The sequence below is a fragment of the Dermacentor silvarum genome, chromosome 6, assembly GCF_013339745.2.
Source record: "Dermacentor silvarum isolate Dsil-2018 chromosome 6, BIME_Dsil_1.4, whole genome shotgun sequence".
Lineage (NCBI taxonomy): Eukaryota > Metazoa > Arthropoda > Arachnida > Ixodida > Ixodidae > Dermacentor > Dermacentor silvarum.
The window spans coordinates 41247095-41263477 of record NC_051159.1 but is presented as its reverse complement, the minus strand read 5'-3'; the positions used below and the strand labels follow the sequence as shown (position 1 = coordinate 41263477).

The window sequence follows — 16383 nt, the reverse complement described above, 5'->3', positions numbered from 1 at the left end:
GCTTTTTGTTTATTAGACAGAAACAGGCTGCACAATATTAAACAAGCCGGTTTTGAATTTGGTCCAGAAGCGCGCTGGCCACCATATATAACTCTAGTGCACTCCTTTATACATTGGTGCGAGATCAAGAGATCAACCAAGTAACTTGTGCAGGCTGTTTCGGCACAAGTTGCCTGGTTGATCTCCTGATTGGCCCTCGTGCAAAATAGCTGATTTATTTCAATCAGACGCCATCAAATAGACATCATGCACAAGATGCGACCTCAACATGTACGTGTGTCGTTTCAACAGGTTTGGGACTTCAAATGTAAGCTGGTGCCCACCAACGCTACCTGACTTTTTTCATGTGGCGCCGCCACGGGCTGTCGGCTTTTCATCTTATCCAACTGCCACTGGCCGTAAGATACAATAGCCTCACATACAACATGGGAGTGGAGAATGAAGAGAGCAAAGCAATCTGACCATCACTGTGGCTCGGGTGCTACGTTTGCTCCTGAGGGATTCCCCGTGGCCGTAGTTAGATGGTTATAACAATAAGCGTTGAGAAAAGGAAAAGAAGTGATGTCGAAGAGACACGTGACATTTCATCACTCACTGATTACGGAGAGAGACCACCAAGTATGTGCTATGCATGTCCACCATAGCATACCAGACCCCTCTCACTTAATTGTGGACGCATCTAATGTGCCAGGTGGGGAGATGCGTACGGCTGTGCGAATAGCAATTTTTGCGACCGAATCGAATACCAATCGAATAGGGCCAAAGCTAATCCAGTCGAATATCGAAAAATACTTTTCGAATATTTTTCGAATAATGAATAGCCGGTATCACAATTATTATAAGATGAAGTTCACATCCCAGTATTCTTAAAATTTGCAAGTTTCTGTCATTACACCGTATGTTATGAAGCGTTGCTTATTAAAAGCACAAATGAAGCATTGGAAGCAAACAAGTAGTATCTGCGCATGCCCAGGACTCTCCAGAGAGCGCGAATGATCGCTGTACAGCCTGTAAAGTATGGCAACTTAGTGACGCAGCCTGTACCACTACGCAAGTCTTCATGTTTTATGTCTATACTTTCCCGCGGAGGTGAAAATTTCCTGTACCTTGCTTACATTTTCTGTTTATGTGGCCGCAGTTAACATTTCGAAATATTCGAAAAATATTTGCATTTACGAATTGTGATTATTTGATTCGGAGACCGACACTATTCGATTCGTTATTCCAATGTTTCGAATATTCCCACACCCCTGATACAGTGAACTAGAAGCAATTCAGTGCAACGAGCGGAGGGGGCCGCGCCTTGCTGCGCGTGTCAGCGGAAGTGGCACCTGAAGCGGTGGCGCTGTCGTCGACCACTCTTGCAAACGAGCGGTTTGAGCACGACCGGCCATTGCATTTCAGTGGTGTGTTTTGGCTGTGGCATTTCGTTCTGTGTGATTGTGTTTCGCCAAGTTTCTCATGTGAATGCGGCCACTTGCGTCAATGAGTGCAAAGCAACGTCTCAACCACTGCTACGCACCAGGGTGTAGCACAGGATACGCCCGAACTAACAGTGCGAAGTAAGCTGTCGCTATTCAAGGCGCCTGCAGACCCGGAACGGAGATGCACGTGGGAAAGGAACCTACATAGAGCCGACAAGCCGCTAACCGCAGACTGCGCGGTATGTGAACTGCATTTTGAGCAGCGTTTCATTGTCAGGGACTATGTGCGCCGTATAAATGGTGAGGAAGTTCGTATTTCACGCGGGACGCCTACGCTTACTCCGGACGCAGTCCCCACAATTTTGCCGAATCTTTCAGCTTACCTGAGCAAGCAACCTACTCCCAAGAGGAACGAGAGAAAAAGGAAGAGCGATGACGAAGTCCCACCGCGAAAGAAGGCACGAGGGAAGGTTGCAGAGGCGACAGAGGTTGACGAACATGCGGGTGCTACGGGTGGCAACGAAGTCTGTGAGGCCGCGACTGTCGCTGAGGTGATGAAAATCACAGTGCCTGGGAAGCGCTGGACGCTACACGAACTTCACGATGCAGACGGAGTACGTTTTACTTCATGTTCCCTCGACTCGCTCTCTGGCGTGGTTACTGTGGAAAAGGCCGTGTTCTTCACTGCGGCCGGTGCTTTACATTCGAAGACGTTCGTGCTTGGTAAGCAGGTGGCTGGTGCGTCAGTGGCAACTATTCCAGATGCTATAACCACTCTGCAGGACGCACATTATATGTATATCTGCAAAGGCGCAGCGTCCCGAGAAGAAAGCTACCTAACGACCAGCCTAACAACAAAATTGCAACGCCAAATTAAGTGCGAGGCAACGGCAGTTTACAGCTCTAACTGCCAAGGCAAGGCAACAAAAGAAGGAACCGCTTGCGTCGTTTGCAAGTACGTAAGAAAAGCACTCGTTAGGCGGCAGTGGCGCCTCGAAAGGCGTCAAGGTAGGAAGCAAAGTAGCAATAATGCTAGCTCGGGGTTCCGAGGCAGTGTTTCTAAGAAACTGCAAGCATGTACCCGTAAAAACCAGCGGCTTTTATCGAAGGTAGACAAGCTTGTCTTGGACCTCAAGAAAATGAAAAGCGAGTGTGCTGCAACAGCTGAAGAAATACTTTCTGAAAAGTTAAGTTTTTTGTCACCAAAGCAGCAGCTCGCTGTCAGGCAGTGCTTCGAGGCATCAAGAAGGAAGATCCCGCGCGGCATGAAATATGACAAAGAATGGATTCTTGAATGTATCTTGCTGAAAATGAGAAGCCCAAAGCTGTATCAGTATATGCGGAGGCAGAACATTTTGGCACTCCTAAGTGAAACAACCCTACGTAAGTACACTGCTCAATACAGAAACGGCTTCGGGTTCAATGAAAAAATGCTCAATGTGCTGAAACAAAAGGTTGCCCTCCTGGATGTGTTCCACCGACATGGTGGAATAATCATTGATGAAATGAAGCTTGCTGAACACTTGTCAGTGACCACAGGTGCGAAGATTGAAGGTTTTGTGGACCTGGGCCCATATACACCCGAAAAAGAAAAAAAAACATTGCCATGCAATCATGGCCTCGTTGTGATGTTTGTGCCACTGGTTGGCAGCTGGACTCAGGTTATTGGTGTTTTCGGGAGCAACGAGAACGTGAAAGGGGACCTGTTGGCCAAAATTGTGCTAGAGTCCACAATTTTAGCAGAAAGGGCTGGCCTCTTTGTGGACTTCGTAACGTGCGATGCAGCGGCCTGGAACAGGAAAATGTGGCGCATCTTTAACATTCGAGCATCTTTAAAGGAAGTTGTCTGCAAGAAGCCTCATCCTGTTGACAGCAGTCGGTTCATACATTTTTTTTCTGATTTTCCTCACCTTGTCAAAAACGTTCGTAACAGGCTTCTCATCACAACTTTTGACACCCCTGATGGTGCAGTTTCAATGCAATTTGCAAGAGAAGCTCTCAAACTCGATAGCAATACTGTCACAATGAAAGCAATGCCTGGAATAACCAGCGTCCACATAAGCCCCAACAATTTCGAAAAAATGCGGGCAAGTTACGCATTCCAGTTGTTTGGGCATGGTCCTTTGCGGGCATTCTTTCTTTACCGTACTCAGTTGGAAAGGAGCTGTGGTAAAATTGAAGCGACAGAGAAGTTCTTCATGAAAATGAAGTCACTGATTGCAGTGATGACTGCAAGGTACACAGCCGAAGCTCTCAGACCAAATTCTGCTGGTGAAGAAACCATTAAGGAAATGCTCAGTTTCCTGGACATGTAGGAGCGCCATGCTGATAAGAAGAAATTTTTGAGCGAGTTCACTGCAGAGGGCTTAAGAGTCACTCTAACAAGTACTCTTGAGCTCCTTCGCTACTTGCATGAGCAAGTTGGCTTTAGCTACTTATTGACATCCCGGCTGAGCCAGGATAAAGTGGAAAACTTTTTTGGAATTGTCAGGCTCTCATCTGGCTGCAACTCACACCCGACGCCACAGCAGTTCCTGCTCACTGTTCACTGTCTCTCTTTTTATAACTTGGCGCACAGTGTTGCAGGCGGGAATGCAGAGAGTGATGTCATCAGTTCTCTTCTTGATGTTGGGGACCGGGAAGAAACTGCAAAGCAACAGCTGATTGACGAAATGAAGCTTTGCACAGAAAAACAAGCGGGACCTTCGGGTTCATGTGGTAATGAAGCAGTGGAACACGAGTATAATGTCCAGAGGAGCGACTCAAGGCTAATTTATTATATTTATGGATACGTGGCGAAAAAGTGTGTGCTGCTCGCCAAATGTTATGCATGTATTGACAGCCTCTTACTTCCTACAGAAGAAGGTCGCCACCTGCCTGCTGCAGAATTCGTGCACCACAATGATGAAGGAGGTTTGCTCTACGCCTCGGTTGAACTGTTCCGTTTTATCACAAGGCTTGAAGACATTTTCACGAATTGCTTTAGTGCACGAAAAGTTCACCGGGAAAGTATAATGGACATCCTGCACATGATTCATTGTGCCGCTCCCTTGAAGGTGGGATGCAGAGCTCATGCAGAGAGTATGACCCCTCGCATAGTTAGCTTTTATGTCACCACACGGCTCCATTTCTTTATCAAAGGTTTAAACAAAGCGAATATATTCTCAAAAAGAAAGACAGCACAGCACCTCAAGCTAAGCAGGCTAAATTAGCCGAATTTCTGCTTGTTTAGTGCATTGACGCTGTTGGGATGATTCTTGTGCGAATGAAAAGTACCTGCAATAAAATCGTGTGGGACAGAGAAAGCAGTTTCGAAGTAGTTTTTCCATCTTTTTTCCTCCGTGTCATATTTCGTACTGCGTACCAGACATGATTTAAAAGTGAAGTGCTTTGTCGTTTAAACATGAAATCAGCTTTAATCGGCCTGATTTCTGTGCATGTGCACCCTAGCAGACACTCTAAACAATGCTTTTTTGCGATCACGCGAACATTCGGTCCCACGAATAACCATTACTTCGCAAAATTTAGTACTCGCGAAATATTCCGGTATTACGACCTCGCCCGAATCGGCGACTAAGCGCGAAAAAGAAATTGTTTACAGCGCATCGACTGGCGTTCGTCTGCTACTGGCTTTGCTTATTTTGAGAGGTCCCCGAAATCATACGGCCAGCGTAAAGACCTCAACAATTATAAAATACCTGCGAAATAATTGCTAACCCAAGCTGAATTACGTTAAAACAGCTGCGGTACATAACCATACACGCTTTCCATTATTGAGTGCCACGTACGCTGCAGAGGCGAGCCAGGGCGAGCTTTCAAGATGATGATGATGATGATCTATTGGCATCCCCTTTGAAACGGGGCGGCGACAAATAGTCACCTAGCCTGCTTGATTTAATCAGGTATACTATACATGTTCTTTATCTTGCATTTTTGTATACCTATCATTATTTTTCTTTTTCAAAAATTTACCTTGTACCGCTGCCTATGATTTTAAGAGATCAGGTCGCATCCATCTTTTCCCTACTTTTTTTCCACCAGTACTCTAATCGTCTCTTGCTGATCTCTACGGCTGATCTGTTTATGTTTCCTTCCACTTTAAACCCAAGCGCTTCTGGGAGTTGCACGTTACCTACGGTTCTCGCTGGGTGGATCCCGTCGCATTCCATTAGGATGTGCTGAGTGGTCTCTGGATCTTTACTGCAGCATACACATGTCTCATCTAATTCCGAATATTTGTTCCGATATGTTTTCGTCCTTAGGCAACCGGCTCGAGCCTCAAATAGCAAGGCACTGCCCTTTGTGTTATCGTACAGATTTTCCCTTCTAATTTCTTTCTTCTCATTCTTGTAAATCTCCATTGTCCTTTTCGTTTCCATTCTTTGCATCCAATTCACGGTCTCTATTTCTCTCACTTTCTTTCTGATGACCCCTGGTTGTCTATTTACAGTTTCGATTATCCTGTACTTGGTTGCCAACTTCCTTGACCTCTTCCTCCATTCTGTGTCCACGCTTTTCATGTAGAGATACTTGTGCACTTTAGCCGCCCATTTATTTTCATCCATGTTCCTGAGCCTTTCTTCAAAACTAATTTTGCTTTGTGCTTCTCTGACTTCAAAAGAGGCCCAACCCATGTCTCCATGCACTGCCTCATTTGTCGTATTACCGTGTGCTCCCAAAGCCAACCGGCCTACTGATCTTTGGTTAACTTCCAAACCCGCCAATATATCCGATTTTAAGCATATAATGGCATTTGCGAATGTTAGCGCTGGCACCATTACTCCTTTCCAGATTCCACGCACCACCTCATACTTATTGTGGCCCCACAGTGCTCTGTGTTTCATTAATGCTGCATTCCGCTTCCCCTTTATTTTCAGATTATCTTGGTGGTTGCTTGAGTAATTCTTTCCTTCGTTTATGTGTACGCCGAGGTACTTATATTGCTTCACTATGGGTATTACTTGCTGTTGAATTGACACCACGAAGTTACTCGTGTGCTCATTAAAGATCATAATCCCTGATTTCTCTGTGCTAAACTTAAGGCCTAGATCGGTCGATTGCAGCGCCGCCGCTGCAGGTGCCACCGCGTGCGTCAGGCGGAGAGGCGTGGTCGCGCCACTGGAAAGTTTTCTAGTACACTGTACCCCTGAAGACGCGTGAACAAGAGCCATACCGAACATGCGTATAGGCTCGAGACGGCCGCCCACCCGGACCTAGCAACGCACTGTCAGAACTACGCCTGCCATCGACAATTTGACAAGGTACGGGTGCTGTGTCGCAACCGTGTCCAGAGAGCAACGGAAATCGTTTGCATCGCTCACAGATTCGGGCGCCTACTGTCTTGTATCGATACTTTGGTGAGTAGATTACCACAAGTGTTTCGAGATTGGCTCTCGTCGGTACACGCCGTGATTCTCTAAACTCAATTCAGAAGAATGAAACCGAGGGCCTAATTCACAAAGTATAGCCGTCCTGAATGCTCTTTCCCATTGGCTTGCCGCCTTTGCTAATAATATTTCCAGCCTCAGTATTGCCTGGAATTTGTTCGTACGGGCAATTTCTAGCCTAAGAGCGTTCATGCGGATACAGGCCCTGGAAACGTGCCGCTCACGCACTGTACGTTCCATTTTCTCGTGGACGGTCAGCGACGTGGCATTGCGCAAAATGTATGTATGATTACGCCGCAACTCGGGGTTGTCGAAGCAGCGAAGTGTCGCAATCTCGCAGGTCATGCTAAAAATGAGCCCGTATTTCAAAAACGCTCTTACGCTTGAACTCCTCGTAAGAGCAAGTGCCAGTGACCTGTGATGCTGCAATAATTTAGAACTGACCGGTGAACGCCCATTTGTTCTTACGAAGAAAACAATAAATTCTGCCCCGGACACGCACTCGGAATGTTGACGCATTTTATGTGGTTGAACAGCGTTTCAGAAAAAAGTATAATGGTTGGCTATCACTTCCTCATTTGTCTAACTAAGGCAATTATTCTATGGCGTCAATGCGTAGCGGATCCGACCTTGATAAATAGGCGGAAGCCTTAGATCGATGATGCGTCGAAAAATTTACCGTCTGGCGTTATGGCGTCAAAATTCAATGGCACCAAAATTGATGGTGCCACCATTGATGGTTGAACCCTTGTCGTTTGGTGTTAATTAAAGCGAAGTTCATTAAGACCCCGTTAATTATTATAAAGTTAATCAATGCACTCGAACCCACGCATTTGGTAGGAGTCGAACCATCGACCTTTGGTGTTGAGGCGAAGTTAATGTGGGCACACTTAATTAAGATACAGTTAATTAGGGCACTCGAACCCATGACCATTTGCGTCAGTCGAACCCGCGACCTTTTGTGTTAATTAAGGTACAGTTAATTAATATAGAGTTAATTAAGGTACTGGTACCCACGACCTTTGTAGGAGAAAACAAGTAATAGGAAGTAACAACGCATTCAAATAAGAATGTCAAGTAATTTAATGAATGTCTCGTGTGAGCACGCAGACGTTCACCTTCATCCTCTTTATCGTATGCTTAAAGTGACTGTCAACTTTTATGGCGCTATCACCTAGCGGCATTATGTTTCTCAAGAAGCACATCGGAAGTCGGCCTCGGGCAGCCGGAAGTGAGGTGTCGCCAAAACCATGAGAATAATAAAAACGCACCTAATAGGAGGTAATGGTTCAAGTTAAGAGTTGTGTAGGATAGATACGATATAGGGGCATAAGTTTAGTTAAGGAAAGTGCCAATTAACCATCAGGTGTTTCTCACTATTATTATAGTTAACTATCATCATCAGCAATGGCTTAAGCGTCGTCGTCTTCCACAGCTGGCTCGTTGGCGCTCCTCGGCGCAACCGCGCGAACGCGCTCGTGCCACGCGTTCGTCGACGCGTTCGTCGACGTCATCTGGTTCCACAGCTGGCTCCGTTGCCGCTCATCCTTCCAGCATACAATTTCACTTCTCTGCTGTCGTCGTAATGGGGAGGCCGCGTTTACGGGGGTATGAGCCATTGCTTAAGGGGGTATGAGCCATTCATTGTCTTACATTACGGACAGATTTAATAACAGAGGTGATACGCGAATGTGTGTGCGTACCTATCGTCACGATGACCACCGATCAGGGCAATAAATATGTTCGTACCTTTGTTCAAAATTCTGTGCCACCTCTGTGTCGTGCGCTAAACAGCTTCGCTGGTCATCCACCTTCACAGAGTGGAATGGCTCATGGATTCTTTTACATCTGTTAGATAAGTATACTAATGGTAAATTACGCATGCGCAAGCAGTTCTTTAAGGCACATACGCAAGCAGTTCTTTTACCAAATATTTGAATGAGTTGGCAGTGCAAGTGAATTAAAGAACGCAACCTTCGACCAATGCCAACTATAGTCGACGTAAATTCGTTTTGCAGAAGGTACACGATATCTTTATCCTAATTTTACTTGACCGAGTTCAGTGACCTTTCTAGCATGAACAGCATATTGTCAGCGGTCACGTGGCCAGCAACCCTTTTGTCCAGCGAAGTGAAGTAAGCAATTGAATAAATATAATAATAATTTTACTGTTTCCATTTCAATGACCACAAAATATGATTGAAAAATCATCTGGGTCCATACCCCACTAGGCTAGTGAAGAACCGATTTTTAACGGCAATTACAAAGGATTCGTAGAAAATGAAAAAGAAACAGCGGCAGTTAAAGCAGTGGCCATAACAGACGGGATTTCTATCTATCTGTCGAATGGCGTTTTCCGGCGGAGCGTGAATGGCTATTCAGGCTTTGTAATTTGTCTAGAGGGTAACGACGGTGACATCATCGGAGTGGTTAAGGCTTAGGTAGAGTGGGGGAACGTATTGTTCGAGCGCTGACTGGCAAAGTCTCACTTGTTAAAAAAAATCGAAATCTGCGTTTCTTCAGTTTCAGAGTATGTGTGTAATAGCTGTATATTACTATCATATTTCAAGATTTCTTCGAAGCTTGCGAAAACAACGTGTATGCTCTTCTACCCCTCAAAAAAATCCACTATGCTACGACAAGAATATGTTATAGGGTAGCAGAGCTAGAAAATGTTCACAATCATTCCTTCTTAGGAGTCAACTTTCAGAAAAAAATTAAGCCAGAGTAACCATGTCGGCAAATTAACATACTGACAAGAATTTCGAAAGGAATGGGAATGATTTACCGTTTTCGTAATGCTCCTCTTCGCTCGGTCACAAGTGAACTATATTTATCCCTGATTCACTGCCGTATTAGCTATTCTTTTTTGGTCTGAGGCACCTGTAACACTACGGACGTGAGAAAACTTTCCGTACTACAGCAACGAGCAGCAAGCTAGGTTATTTATGCATCCGGGCCAACAAATAAACACATTGGAATTTATCATTGAGAATACTCTTCCTACGGGTAAATATTGGTAAAACGTTCAAGTTTGTACATATTTGAGAAATTAATAAATAATTGTGCAGATTTTCTGGCAGTACAAATAATGGCTACGCTTTGCGCCAAATGTCAATAGTTTATAGTACCGAAATAGTATATTGTGTATGCTATTGAAATTTCAGTCTAAGAGGTAAACAGTAAAACAATGACAGTTCTTCAAGCGTGCTATGCACTCTTTATTTCTAACAACGCCCCTGTATGAATGACGCTACTTATATGCAAATAATCCCTTCACTATATTGACGATATTCAAAATCTGTATTTATCCTTATCTCTCCCCTCCTCTCACCTATGCTTTTGTACACTGTAGTTTATCTGCGATCTTTTATTGTCTATTCCACAATCAATTTTCTGCATCGTGTGATAGATGCATTTCTTTCTCTTTTTTTCCCCGAACGATTATTCAGTGTTGTGAATTTTCTTGCTTGTGACTTCTTATGATACTGCTGCGTGATATTTAAGCGAATGTTTTACCATTGTATGACTTTTGTGAGTCACTGATGCTGTCACGCCCTCTGAGACGAAGAAGTAGTCAATAGGCTAGCTACTTTTTCAGTATTGATTCTTACTCAATACGATTGTAGTGCCTGAAACAAGAAACGTTAACTTCAACATCAAGCTTAAGGGTACTTGTAGAGCAACTAATCAGTTTGAGTTTGTGTCCGTTGTATACTATACATAATACGTGCGGAATACGTTTTAGCGCCTGCATTCTTTTTTTCTTCACCATGATCGGCAATTGGCCCTATCGGCAATTTCGCAATTCGATAGTATGCCTCAGGATGTGCTGAAGTTCAAACGTACTCCATCTTGTCGTTTCGTATCACGGCGGGTTGAAGAGTAAGAGTGTCTGAGCTTGAAAGTATATTTTCAGGAAAAAAAGGTAATATTCATATTCATCTACATTTTACATTCTCACGCCATCTGTTTCTAACACAGGACATGCCCGCGACGCTTCAGTCTTCCGGCAGCCAACTTCTCGTCAAAATGGTCACGAACGAAAAGAACACCGGCGTCGGCTTCTATGCCAGGTTCAAGGTTCAAAACGACGGTAAGATCTTTGAGTTATTACTCATTAATTGCGGTCTAGATGTAAACGTAAAGCAGAAAACAGGTGCGCATAGACGCGCGCTGAAACACAGAGGCGCGAGTGAACGCACAAGGAACGCTTTGCACACTTTGCAGTGAACGTACCATAGCGAACGCTCCGAGCGTTCGCTATGGCCGTTGGTGTTTGCTGAAGTACTGTGAACCACAAAATTTTATGGAACAAAAGATCGGAGAAAAATCTGAATATCTGCGCAACTGCACAACGCAGCCTAGTAATCGTATTTACAGCTTCTACCAGTATGTGTCAACAACATTGTGATGTTCGGTTTTACTGACTACTGCTACACTGCAGGCGGCTCGGAAGTTGAACGTTTTCTGAGATCCCGTGGCCCGTAAAGTTTTGTGGTTGACTGTATATGCCAGAACACCCATTGGCTGCAACATTTTGCTGCCGAGCGCGAAGTCATGAGTTCGATCTCCCACCGCGGAGGTCGCGCATCAATGTGGTGAGAATTTAAAAAAAAATAATCATGTGTTGAAATTTGGGTGTACGTTAAAGAAGCACAGCTGGTGCGAATTCATCTCGAGCTTTCCCCCTGGCATGGTGTGTCTCGTCTCGTAAACTCTGCGTTGTTTTGGGAAATCATACCCGAATAACCGAAAGACTGAGAGTTTGTGACGACCACTCCTGATATCCAAAATGATCACGCATAGTTGCGGTGTGGGCGTTTTTTTTTTTCACTTCATAGAGTTTGCGGAGCTCGTAATAGCGTTATTTATTGCGTAATCGTCAGACCCAATAAGTTCTCCCATTGCGTAGAATTAAACACAATAAAGGAAAAGTTCGGATTGCTGACATATTGCAGGAAATCTACCGTACTGATCTTCGTTTTACAGCATGTCCTAGAACCTATCAACGTCCAGGCGCCAGCTTTTACGCCGATATATAGGTATAAGCTCATATCCATAATGAGGAAAGTGTTTGTAGCGCTAAGGCCTAATGTTTCTTTATTATTCTTATTATTTGTGATAGTATCACCGCATCAAGTATACCAGTGAACTTAACTTTATCACTGTGGTTCTGTCGTCCTCTTTCGAGTAAGAAGTCCAGGCGTGGAATTTGTTAATGACGGATTCCTTTTCAAAATAAAGCTGGTGTATTTCTGTTGATCCCTAATAAAATTGGTGAGATTTCGTATTTGTTTTATTTCTTTTGCTCTGTGTCTAATGTCGTTGCTTTCACTATTACAAACCCGACCGTTCTTTCTCTCTCTCTCTCTCTCTCTCTACCTCTTGCAGACCAGTGGAGACGGATTGGCCTTTCATCAGGAGGATAACCATCACATCCACCACAGAAATTGCACTTCTAGTTTAACAATATTGCGCAGAAGAAAATTTTCCAAGATACGAAGGAAGACTGCAGCAAAACAACACATCATCACTGTATTCATAACTGTTTCAGGGAGGCTTGACTTTCGGCTAAGCTCTATGCCCCATATTCATTAAGTTTCTTGTTCCGGAAGCAGACACAAATCGCCAAACGAACGTACCTGTCGGTGTCACCATATTTTTCACAATAGGTATTACTTAGCTTATCCGTTTCGCACAATGTCAAGCCGATAAGCGCCATTTTGGAGAACGCTGACCGCTTATATCTTGAACACATTCGAATTGTTGCGCACAGCGTAAGATACAGGTTAATATATCAATAAAATCGACAGAAGTCTATAGGTGTAGATGAGAATTTGTAAAGTGAACGTCGTTAACACATTGCTTACGCATTACAATATGCAAATAAATGAGCTAAACAACGCTTTATTATTGTTAAGGATTATTACAGCTCTGCTCGCCACATTTGGAAGAGAAAACGACAACACGTGATGCTTTGTAACGTTATTTTAGTCCACAACTCTTTCGCATCCAGCTTCCGATAAGTGACTGTCAAGACACCAGAGGCGCACTGAGGTAGTAGAGCACACAAGCAGCCACAAAATTTTTACATTTAAGGCGACACAAGAAAATGCACCGTTCTGCATTACAAAATAAATGGCAATTCAGAAACGACAGATTCTACCGGACACATATTGAATGGAAATCAAAAACACCAACACAATGTGATACACGAAAGTCTTTAAAGAATTACTTTATATCTGAAAATATTTTCTAGCTTTGCGGGCTTGCGCGCGTATGTTTGTTATTTTCCCTACTCAATCATAAAATTTCTGAAAAGCGACCGCAGAGCTGCCTGAAAAAATGTCTTGAGACCACGTAAAATTAATTTTTTTTTTTTGTTCGTGTAAGACATCGTCATCTGCTGTGCCACCTTCGTCTACTGCGAAACATTTTGTACAGTACATGAACCAATAAAGCGTGTTATTTAAGTGTTTTTTGTGTACAGTGTCTTATATGATTGTTAAGCGGACGTTCACGCCGCTTCTGATAAGAAAGTCAGTCTTTTATCTTTCATGTATATTTTCAAGCGAAATCCGTGTCCAAACCAAAAAGTATATTTTTTTTTTCACAAAGCGCGATGGCGAGCGCCAGAAAGGTCAAAATTTTAGAAATTGTCATACTTTTCTTTAATTTCAAAAAACAATGATCGCAACCATAAAGTACTACTTTTGTGTCGTTTGAACCAAAAAATTCTCCTGGCGCTGGGCAAGCGTTCGTTGGCCATCCGGCAAAACCTAACTCAAAGGGAACAAAATAGAGTGCTTACCCCATAATATTCTATCAACAAAAGTTGTTCACAAACCCTGTAATGTGGCCTAAGTCCATTTGTCGCTCATTGTAGCTTTCACAAGCCAGAGTTGGTCACACGAAATTGGAGACCTCAAGTGATAAACAGTGGCCGAACACGGGAATCGCCTTAGCGGAGGGCAACGTTTTGACACGGAGTCTTCTATCAAGGATGCCTGACGAAGATAACTGCCATAATCTAAACGTTGGCAGGAATTTTACGCTTTCTTTGTGCACTAGAAAATACGTCACAAGACACAAAATATTTCATATTTAAAATGAAGTGGATAAGGTCACCACTGAGACCTGCGTGCAAAGTGCGGGAAGACAGAACCCGATTAATATGCGCTTGGAGGCTATTTACGCTACTTAAAAGAGCCTTAATGTACACTCTGAAGATTAAAAAAAACCTTGAGCTAAGACTCGTCTTTGGCCCATGGACAAGCACTGTGCATCTCGCGCAACGAAGACACTTTTGTGTTTCCTTAGAAACACTAGTTTCAATGAGACACTTTAGTCGAGTGTTGCATTTTGTGTATGGTGTGTATGTCTTCTCCACTGTGCAAATCATTGCATTTTTAATCCTATCCATCTGGAGTAGCATGCTAAGGATGCAGCATGGCGCCTTACTGCATCGCCTTTTGCAAGCGCTAACTATTCCACATTGGTGGAAGTGTATCGAACATGCTGAAAAAGGCAGCCCAGCCGATATTTGCAGCCGAAAACACCTAGTGATCTCGAAAATCTTTACTTTGAGCTTGTCAGCCAACAAGCACAGCGAAGGGTGAAAAAGCGAACGCTGAATGCAGCGGGAGATGAAAGACGGCGATAGCGAAGAGAGTGCGAGAAGGAAATCTGAGGAGGAGGGTGCAGCGAAACCATGAGGCGGAGGAGGAGGGTATGGCGAAAGCGTGAGAAGTAAAGCGTAGTACCGCTCAAGACGGGCTCTGCGGCGACGACCGCTACGAGAAGACGCCAGAGTAGCGCGCCGTCGTCTGCTCACCGATGGCATGCGGCGAGCGATCCAACGATACCATACATCTAAACAAAGCTCTGCATGAGCGGAGGTGGGTCTACGGCGGCTGCTGTGAATCGCGCCTACTCGTCACCTACGCGCTGCCTCTCGCGATCTCCCGATTAGCAAGGCAGTCGCACCACACTTCGCACCGTTTGCAACGTGCCGCACGAGACAGATCGTCCGCGCCAGCCAATATGTCGCGAAATGAAAACACGTATAGAGCGGCGCTCAAATTTCGCCTTAGGGAGTGTCGTTATAGTCGGTGAATTTTTATAAGCACGTTTCCTGTTGACAAGGAAGAATTCATATACGCCTGCGCCAGGTTTTTCAACGTGTGCATGTGTGAAGACATTCTGCCAGAGACGCAAGTGACATGCAGTCAGCCTTGCTGCAAAACAAAGATACCAAGTGAACAGACTATCAGGCTCCGCTAAAGCGATTTGGCAATGGAGCGAAGACGTCATTCTGTCTGCCGCTGTTGGCGTGAGCGTTGCGCGCACTTGTGCTAACGTTCCTGCTCAGCGGTCTGAGCTAGAGCGCTCTAATAATGCGCTCAGTGGGAACGTTGTGCGCGAGTGCAAACCGCTCACACCGGCAGTGGAACGCAGCACCAACACCACCTAGATTGCACAAGGCCTACGCACTCCGATCATGACGTCATGCTACCTGGCCCGACTGCCATAGAATCTAATGGGGATGCTCCCAATGTAAGCAACTGTGATTTTGACGTCACCGCTTTCGTCACGCCAGCCTTGGCAATGGAAATTTTGGGCCGAGTAGCATGACGTCATAGATCGGAGTGCGTCATCATCGTCATCAGCCTATTCATGTCCACTGCAGGACGAAGGCCTCTCCCTGTGATCTCGACTTACCCCTGTCTTGCGCTAGATGATTCCAACTTGCGCCTGCAAATGTCCTAACTTCATCACTCCACCTAGTTTTCTGCCGTCCTCGACTACGCTTCCCTTCTCTTGGTATCCATTCTGTAACTCTAATGGTCCACCGTTTATCCATCCTACGCATTACATGGCCTGCCCAGCTCCATTTCTTCCTCTTAATGTCAACTAAAATATCGGCTATCCCTGTTTGTTCTCTGATCCACACTGCTCTCTTCCTTTCTCTTAACGTTAGGCCGAACATTTTCCATTCCATCGCTCTTTGTGCGGTCCTTAACTTGTTCTCGAACTACTTTGTTAACCCCGAAGTTTCTGCCGCGTATGTTAGCACCGGTAGAATGCAATGATTCTACACTTTTCCTTTCAATGACAGTGGTAAGCTCCCAGTCAGGATTTGGTCATGCCTGCCGTATGCACTCCAACCCAATTTTATCTAGGTGGTGTTGGCAGAACCCTGCCTTCGCTCCGCTATATAGTCGATTGAGAGGAATGAGAGAGTTTTTTTTTTTTCATCTTGGCTTTTATTGTTGTTTTACAGCTGATATCGATGCGCGTCACTCGCGTTTCCGAGAGACGCTCTTGATAAAAAAAAAAAGTTCGCGAAACAATCTAACATTATTGTTCAAGTAAGTCCATAGCTTCTGCGGACCACTTAAATAAAATGGACACACCCGGGATGGTTCTTCTGATAGCCATAACTGTGTTGGGTAATGGCGGCACAAAATACCCTCCACATATTTTTTTAGACAGCGTGGTACCGGTAATCATGACAGCGGCGGTGCGGTGATGACAGTTTGACGAAGTTGGAATGATGACGATGGAGA

The 16383-nt window shown here is 44.6% G+C and overlaps 1 protein-coding gene across 2 annotated transcripts in view; it reads left to right on the top strand.

The window, feature by feature from the left end:
- The window catches only part of LOC119455463 (cubilin), a 233580-nt gene extending 220288 nt beyond the window's left edge, over positions 1-13292 (top strand). For both annotated transcript variants that reach the window (XM_037716873.2, XM_037716872.2), the window contains 2 exons: positions 10796-10907; positions 12206-13292. The gene's annotated coding sequence lies outside the window, so the exon portion shown is untranslated. The remainder of the gene's footprint in view (positions 1-10795; positions 10908-12205) is intronic.
- Positions 13293-16383: the final 3091 nt, after the last annotated feature.